Here is a 7610-nt window from a genome sequence, read left to right on the forward strand (position 1 = left end):
CCGGGAGAGGCCACCCGCCGAAAACCGCCGAGCCGCCGCGAGACGGACGCGCTCCCGCGCGACGCACCGCGCCTACTGACCACGCCGCGGTTCCAAGCCGGCGGCCGCGGGCGGGCGCTCGAGGGCGGGTGTGGGGCCGCGGCGGGCCCCCCACACACACGCGGCAGCGAGGCGCAACGCCGGGGAGAGCGGGATGATCCCGGACCCGCTCCGGGCGGGGTCGGGAGACCGGGAACCGGCCGGGCGGGAGACGACACACCGCGCCAACGGGCTTGGCGGGAGAGACGGACGGCGGCCGCCCCCGGACGAGTGGCGGAGGCGACGGGGACCGGGACGCCGCGAAAAACCGGGCCGCGCGCGTGCTCGCAAACGCGGGGGAGAGGCGGGAGGAGGGAAAGAGACGACGACACGCGGACGGTCTTCCCCTCGAGGGACGTGAGGGGGGACGCCGCGGCCCACGACGTTCGGACGGGCCCGGACCTCGGGGACGGGGAGAGTCATCGACCGGAGCCCCCGCCGCCGCACCGGAGGAAAAGAGCACGCAAGTGGGGGGTATCTCACCGCCAGGCACCCAACCCGGTGCGGTGGCGGTTCCCCACACGAGACGCGCCTTCCCGGAGGACGACGACGACGGGGCCGGAAGAGTCCCCAGACGCACCTCGGCCGGCGGACCCACCGCCACGCCGCAGACGACGGACGTCCGCTAAGCCTCCTTTTCCCTCGCGAGGTTCCCGAAACGCGCAGAGCCTGCCTCTCGCACCCTCTCGCACGGACCCACCGCCGAGACAGACGCGCCCGCCGACGCCGAAGGAAGGCCCTCCGGCGGCGACGGGCCCCGACGCGTCCGGCGACGCGCCGGGAGACGACCGACCGCCGTTCTCTCCAAAGGCCGCACCCGAGAGAGAGGTCACGACCCCGCAAAGCCAGAACCGGATCCCCGACCCCGAGGAGGGACGGGTCAACCGCTGCTCCCCAACCGTGGGAACGCTGCCGGGGAGGGGGAGCGAGGCGACCTCCACACGGCACACAACACGAGCGACGCACGCACGCGACGCGCGCGACGAGGCCGCGGTCCGCGGGAACGGCAAAGACGGGGAAGCGCGGGAGGGACCGCTCGCGGCGGGCACGGACGGTGGACGGGTGGGGCCCGGGAGCCCACCGCCACCCAGCCCCGCTCTTCCCGCTCGGCTCCGCGCCCCGACCGAGGCGCGTACGCACCCTCGGGGGAGCGGGGGAATCGGGGTCCCGCGGCACTCGGGCGTGCGCGCACGCGCCCCCTTCTTTCCCCGCCACGGGTAACACGTCCCAGGCTCCGACACGGCACGCCAGCCGAGTCCACGACACGCTCTCTTGCCCCGCGTGGTTCCTCCCCGGACTCGGAGCGAGGAGGCGCGGGCCGCAGCGGGTGACACAAACGCTCGGGTTTCCCCCCCCAAAGACGGGACGCGGCGAGGGGCACCCGGCCGAAGCTACGCGCATCGGGCGGTCGGGGCGTGCCGGGGCGACCCCAAGCACACCCTCTCTCCATCGGATCGCTAGAGAAGGCACTTTTTCTCACTGAGGGCAGGCGGGACGGACCCGGCCCGACGAGCCTCCGGTCGCGGCAGCGCAAGAGCAGGGGAAGCGACACACACACCACTCGATGATCTCGAGCGCGGCGAGGCGGGGGGGTCTGCGGTATCGGTAAGGATTTTTCTTCCTTTCCGGGGCGTACTCTTGAGCGTTCGCGGACACGGGGGACCGGACCGAGAAAAAGCATACTACACAAGAGGTCCCCCGAGAGCCAGGCCTGCCTCCGCGGCAACACCCACCGGGTCTGCACCAGGCGGGGAGGCAATTCTCAGTCCGTCACCGACGGACCACCTTTAACGGTGAGAAGAAAATTAAAAAGGCCGGCCGCGACCGCTCAACACCACCCAACGGCTCACCGCCTACGGGAGAAGGCAGCGCGTGGTGGGCCGCTCGCCCGATCTCACGAGACGGCCGTGAGAGAGCCATCTTACCGCAGCGAGCCTCTCTTACCCGCTCGCCTCGACCCCCCTTTTTTCTTGATCCTCGGGATCACACACCTCGCAGAGGAACACCGCTAATGGCCGTACCGCACACAGGAGGCATACACGTCAGAGAACCGGGAAACGCCGCCGCCGCTCAGAACCGGGCAACTCTGAAGATCGGCCTGGAACGCTCCAGGAGCACCACGAGGATCACAAGCAAGGCGCGTGCACACGAGCCCGGTCGGGAGGGGCACGTAGCGCGGCAATCAGCCGACCCTCCCCCGGCTCGGAGGGAGGAGGGCCAAACAGACCCACACGCGGTGGGCATAGCGAAACGCGCGACGGGGAACAAAGCACCCGGCGCGCCTCACAGGAACCCCCACGAACCACAGCGAGGAGTGCGGGGGGGCTTTCACAGGGCTCGGGTCGGATAACCGCACCCCTGCCTTCCACACACCACCGGTAAAGGTGGGGAGGAGAGACGAGGGGCCCGCTGGCAGAACGAGAAGAGCGGCCGCCATTCGCCATGAATGTCCGTCCCTCGCCTGGCGCGGCTTAGGCCTCCGGCCCGAATGAACACAGGGCAAGCGCACCACATCGATCAACAAAGCAGAACCGGGAAGAATCGAGCGAGAGATCAACCACAGACCCAACACATGCCACAGAAAAAAAAAAAAGAAAACCCTTCACACCTCCACACCAAAAAAGAGCGGTGGGGGGTCAACAGGGAATCCAATTAAAGAGGAGTGCACTCGGGAGGCACATAACATGAGGCAGCAGAAGGGCCGGGCCACCCTCAACCCAAAAAGGACTCATGGAGACTCGGGAGCTCCACAAGCTGGGAGGGGGGATAAAAAAAAAAAAACCGGTGCGCTCGGGAGGCACACGGGAGCAGAGGACCATGGAGGAGACTCGGGAGCTCCACAACCTGGTCCCCGCCCGCAAAAAAAAAAGAAAAAAAAAAAAAAAAGCACCGGGACGGTAAGGGAGCAGCATCGAGAGACGGGTCCCACCATCCAAACAGAACGGGTGACAAACCACGAAGCGGGGACGCCTGACACGCTTCACCACGGGCTTTTGCAAGGAAGCCGGTCATCTCAAAAAGCCTCACGGGAAAGCACAGCAGCGAGACGCGGGCTGGGCTAGACGGGGGAAAATAACACCCAGTGAGGCTCGGAAGAGAGACCGCCACCTAGCGTCCTTTAATGTCACCCAATTAAAGGACAGCGTGTCAGCACCTATCTGCAGGTACAATAAGGACAGATAGCAATTATTAGAAGAATGGCAACAGGTACGGGGAGTCATTCACAGACCACACAGAACTCCTGAAAGTGAGGCTGGGTGAAATGTCCCAAAAATGTCCCCATAAACAAGAGAACCGACCCTCAAAGGAACAACTGGTCGACCTCATAACCATGAAAGGACCGAGAGAGCGAGGTGGACATGCCAGAAAGCCGGGCGCCCAGCCTCCTCCCGGCCGAGGACCCTGCGACCAGCCGCTAGGGATGGAGAAGGGCAAGAAGAAAAACTTGGGGGGGGGGGAATCTCGAGTCCAAGAAACCGGGGACCAGTGAACAGGGGAGCCGGGACCACCACCTCCTCTCGGCCTCGAGAACACGAGGCCCGCCGCTGGGCTCTCGCAAGACCGAGGGCAGGAGAAAGGGGCGGGGGAGAGCTCCGAGACACCAACGAGTCCGGACCAGGGAGGCGAGAAAGACGGGACCACGGCCTCCTCTCGGCCTCAGCATGGCAAGGCCCGCCGCTGAGGACCGAGGGTTCCTGGCAAGAGGAAGAATATTAATAAAAAAGCTCCGAGAGTCCGGACCAGGGAGGCGAGGAAGCCGGGACCACGGCCTCCTCTCGGCCTCCGGATGGCAAGGCCCGCCGCTGAGGACCGAGGGTTCCTGGCAAGAGGAAGAAAATAAAAAAGCTCCGAGAGTCCGGAACAGGGAGGCGAGAAAGCCGGGACCACGGCCTCCTCTCGGCCTCAGGATGGCAAGGCCCGCCGCTGCTGAGGACCGAGGGTTCCTGGCAAGAGGAAGGAAAAAAAAAAAAAAAAAAAAAGGTCCGAGACCCCAACGAGTCCGTGACGGGGCAGCGGGGAAGCCGGGATCAACCATCGCCTCCTCTCGGCCTCGGGTCGCCGGGTCCCAGGGCTCTTTAGAAGAGAGAAAAAGAAAGGGAAAAGCAACTTTTAAAGCCGAGGTATTTCACCGATCCTGTGCCCGGGTGGACCCGACACCTAGCGGGAGTACGCGAACGACTGAAGCCTTCTGGTCGACCCGCTCAAGTCTCCCAGCACCCTCTCCAGCTGGTCCCGTCACTGGGTTCCATCCCCAACGCACACACCCATGGGTGACTCTTCCGGCACAACCTCCTACACAGAGACCGTCCCCAAGCACGACACCGACTCCGGGACACACCCGCCTGCCGGGCCGGGACTCTCGTCATTCTTTCCGCCTCACAAAAGCCATTTCGCCCCGTCCTCGTCAACGACCGAGGACCAGGAGCGTTGCAGAAAAAGGCCACCGCTAGGGGGCGCCCGACAACCGACCGCCATAGATCGCTCGCTCGCTCGCTCGTTCGGCCGCGACCGCGGCGGCGGCGTCTTCACCTTCTCTGGCGTGACAGCGTCCTTCCACGCTCACGCCCGGAGGTGGCACGGGCCCACAACAGGACAGGGAACTCCCCTGTCGGTTCCCCCACCCCTCCCCATCCCACCCCCGAACACGGTGAACGGCGGGCCGGGCTGGACATTCGGGGCTACGAAAACGAAAGTACGACCGAGACCACAGGCAGCTAGGAAAGCAGGCGAATCGATCGCTCGCTCACGGGGAAACAAAGAGCGTGTCTGACAGATCGGTGACAGGACTAGATGGGCCAGGGGCTTCTGCAACCATTAGGGCATGGTGAGAGGGAGGGACCGAGGGGGACCGAGGGGGACCGAGGGGGACCGAGGGGGACCGAGGGAGGAAGGGAGGGAAGGAGGCGGCAACGGCAGTTCCCTGCCATCTAAGGTCTCCTTTCACCATGGCCACTGCTTGCTTGCTTGCTTGCTTGCTTGCTTGCTTGCTTGCTTGCTTGCGGTTCTTTTTCTTCACCCCACTCCCCACGCCCTCAGCCCACACTTCTCAGACTAAATACCGAGTCAGAGAAAATTAAAACAGACGTGGAATAGTTTTTTTTAAAACAAAAAAAAAAAAAAACAATAATAATAATGAAATAAAAATAGTGTTTCAAAAATCCCACTCGGATTTCATTTCCGGGAATAATATCGTCATAGTGATGTGTTGTGAACATTTTCACTTAGAACAGAAAAAATAAACAGGTCACTTTAGTCATTTCTTGGAGAGGGTCTGTTTCCCCACCACGATGGTTCGCACTTGCTGAGTTGCTGAAGATGATCTCCCGATCCTCGTGTTTTCAGTTTCTGAGTGCTGCTGACATGACAGACATGGGCCCTCACACTCGAGTTTATGAGACACTACTGAGAGCGTGGAGCCCATAGGACAAGGCTTTGGCTTTCCCTTCCCCTCCCACATAAGCCAGATAAATAAATAAATAAATAAATAAATAAATAAATAAATAAATGCCCAGCAGCAGAAGCATGAAAGCAGCTTCCCAGACCCTTTAGAGCTCCTGAGTTACAGTCATGGCAGAGGATATGACTAGGCCAGGGCTCCCTTCACAACCACCATCCAGGCCTGCCTGCCTGCCTTTTTGAAATGCCAGTTTACTAAAATTTTAGTTATTGTTAATTGCGTTGGGAGGCTAGAAATTTTTGGGTTTTCGTGAGTGGGCAGACATATGAAAGAAAGGAAGAAAGGAAGGAAGGAAGGAAGGAAGGAAGGAAGGAAGGAAGGGAGAGAAGGATCAGAGCAGTGAATATACAGGTGCACAGTCCTGTTGACTGCAGATAGAAAAATAAGAGGAAGAAAAAAAAAAATAGAAAGTCACCAAAAGGACAGCCTGGTCTATAAAAATGAGTTCAGGGACAGCCAGGGCTGGCTATTCCATGAAATTAGCTGAGTTCAAATCAGCAATTTCCCAACTCCAACAAGAATGTTGACAGGAAAGGCAACAGCTGTACACGTCAAGGAAGGCCAGTGGAGCTGTAGGCACACCCTTCACACCCTTTGAAACTTCTCTGTTGCAAAGTCACAGAGTTAGGAAAGGAAAATAACGCGTCACTGAAGTCATTCCTAGGCTAGGGCTCCCTTCACAACCATTTGAAAGGATCACAGCACTGAATATACAGACGCACGGTAATTACACCGACGTTGACTGGAAAGACACCTAAACTAACAGAGACACACACATACACAATCCATAGCATTTGCTGCCTAGCAGATCAAATGAATTCCAGTGTCAGTAGGCACACCCTTCACACCCCTTGAAACTTCTCTGTTGCAAGGTCACAGAGTTAGGAAAGGATCTTGATCTTGAACTTTCCTTAATAGTAAGTCTGTGTGTGTATCACACTCAAGCCAAGTGCCCCTCAGAGCTCATGGAAGACAAAACAGAGCTCTAGAATAAGAGAGACGGGGGGGGGGGGGGAGATTCACTCAAGAAAATGAAAGCAAAACCCTACACAAACCCTGGCACACAGTAAAATCAGTCCTATGAGGAAATTTGTAGCTCTGATTGCCTACTTTTTAAAAAGACTTCTAACCAGGTAATGGTGGGACACGCCTTTAATTCCAGCACTCGTTCTGGTCTCCAAGAGCTAGTTCCAGGACTGACTCAATTAGAGAGAACTAGAGAGAAACCCTGTCACAAAACAAACAAAAAAGGAATAAATACTTTATGGAAGAATAGATGGACAGATAGACAGACAGACAGACCCACACCCCATCTTCTGTCTTCTGAAGGTACCAGGCTCTCTCACAGGGGTCAGGCAGAAACGCAGGCAGTGTATGTGTGTGATATCAAGCAAGCCTATACGTGATATATAGGGTATGATAGGATAATGTCACTATTAAATTGGGGTAGGTCTCAGGAGCACAAGAACCCAAATCTCTGCTGTACTCCCTGTCACCAGAAGAGGTCACTAGATCCCCACCATGTGGTTTCTGGACATTCCAGAAATTCCATCTCTCCAGTTCTCATTCTTTCATTGTTCCTCCTGCATGCCTGCATCTAGTGAGAGAGTGGGCACCGTTCCTCCCTGCTTCTATGTATCTGTGTCTGTCACGTCCCGGATAGCCAGAGTGCCCGCCACCTACGCCTGAGATAGATGTGGCCGGCAGCCCTGGGGCTGCGGGAAAGGGAGAGAGTGGGTTCCCTGGAGAGCCTTGGGCAGAGGCTCTGTGGATTCCCCTGCAGGAGGCCGCACCGCCTCTGAGGAGCCCATGGGGGAGGGGAAAAGGGAAGGTCAACCATACAGTCCTGCCTGGCTTTTGCTTTGCTTTGCTTTGTTTTTGTTTTGGTTTGTTTCCAGGTACAGCTGTGACCAGGTCTGGATCCAGGACGGACTCCAAAGCTAGAGAGAAATCCTGTCTCAGAAAACAAACAAAAAAATAAATAAATAAATAAATAAATAAATAAATAGATGGATAGATAGCTAGATAGCCAGACAGAGAGATGATAAAAACACCTCCAAGATCAGGGAGACCA

The sequence above is a fragment of the Microtus pennsylvanicus genome, unplaced genomic scaffold (genome assembly GCF_037038515.1).
Source record: "Microtus pennsylvanicus isolate mMicPen1 unplaced genomic scaffold, mMicPen1.hap1 Scaffold_47, whole genome shotgun sequence".
Classification (NCBI taxonomy): Eukaryota; Metazoa; Chordata; class Mammalia; order Rodentia; family Cricetidae; genus Microtus; species Microtus pennsylvanicus.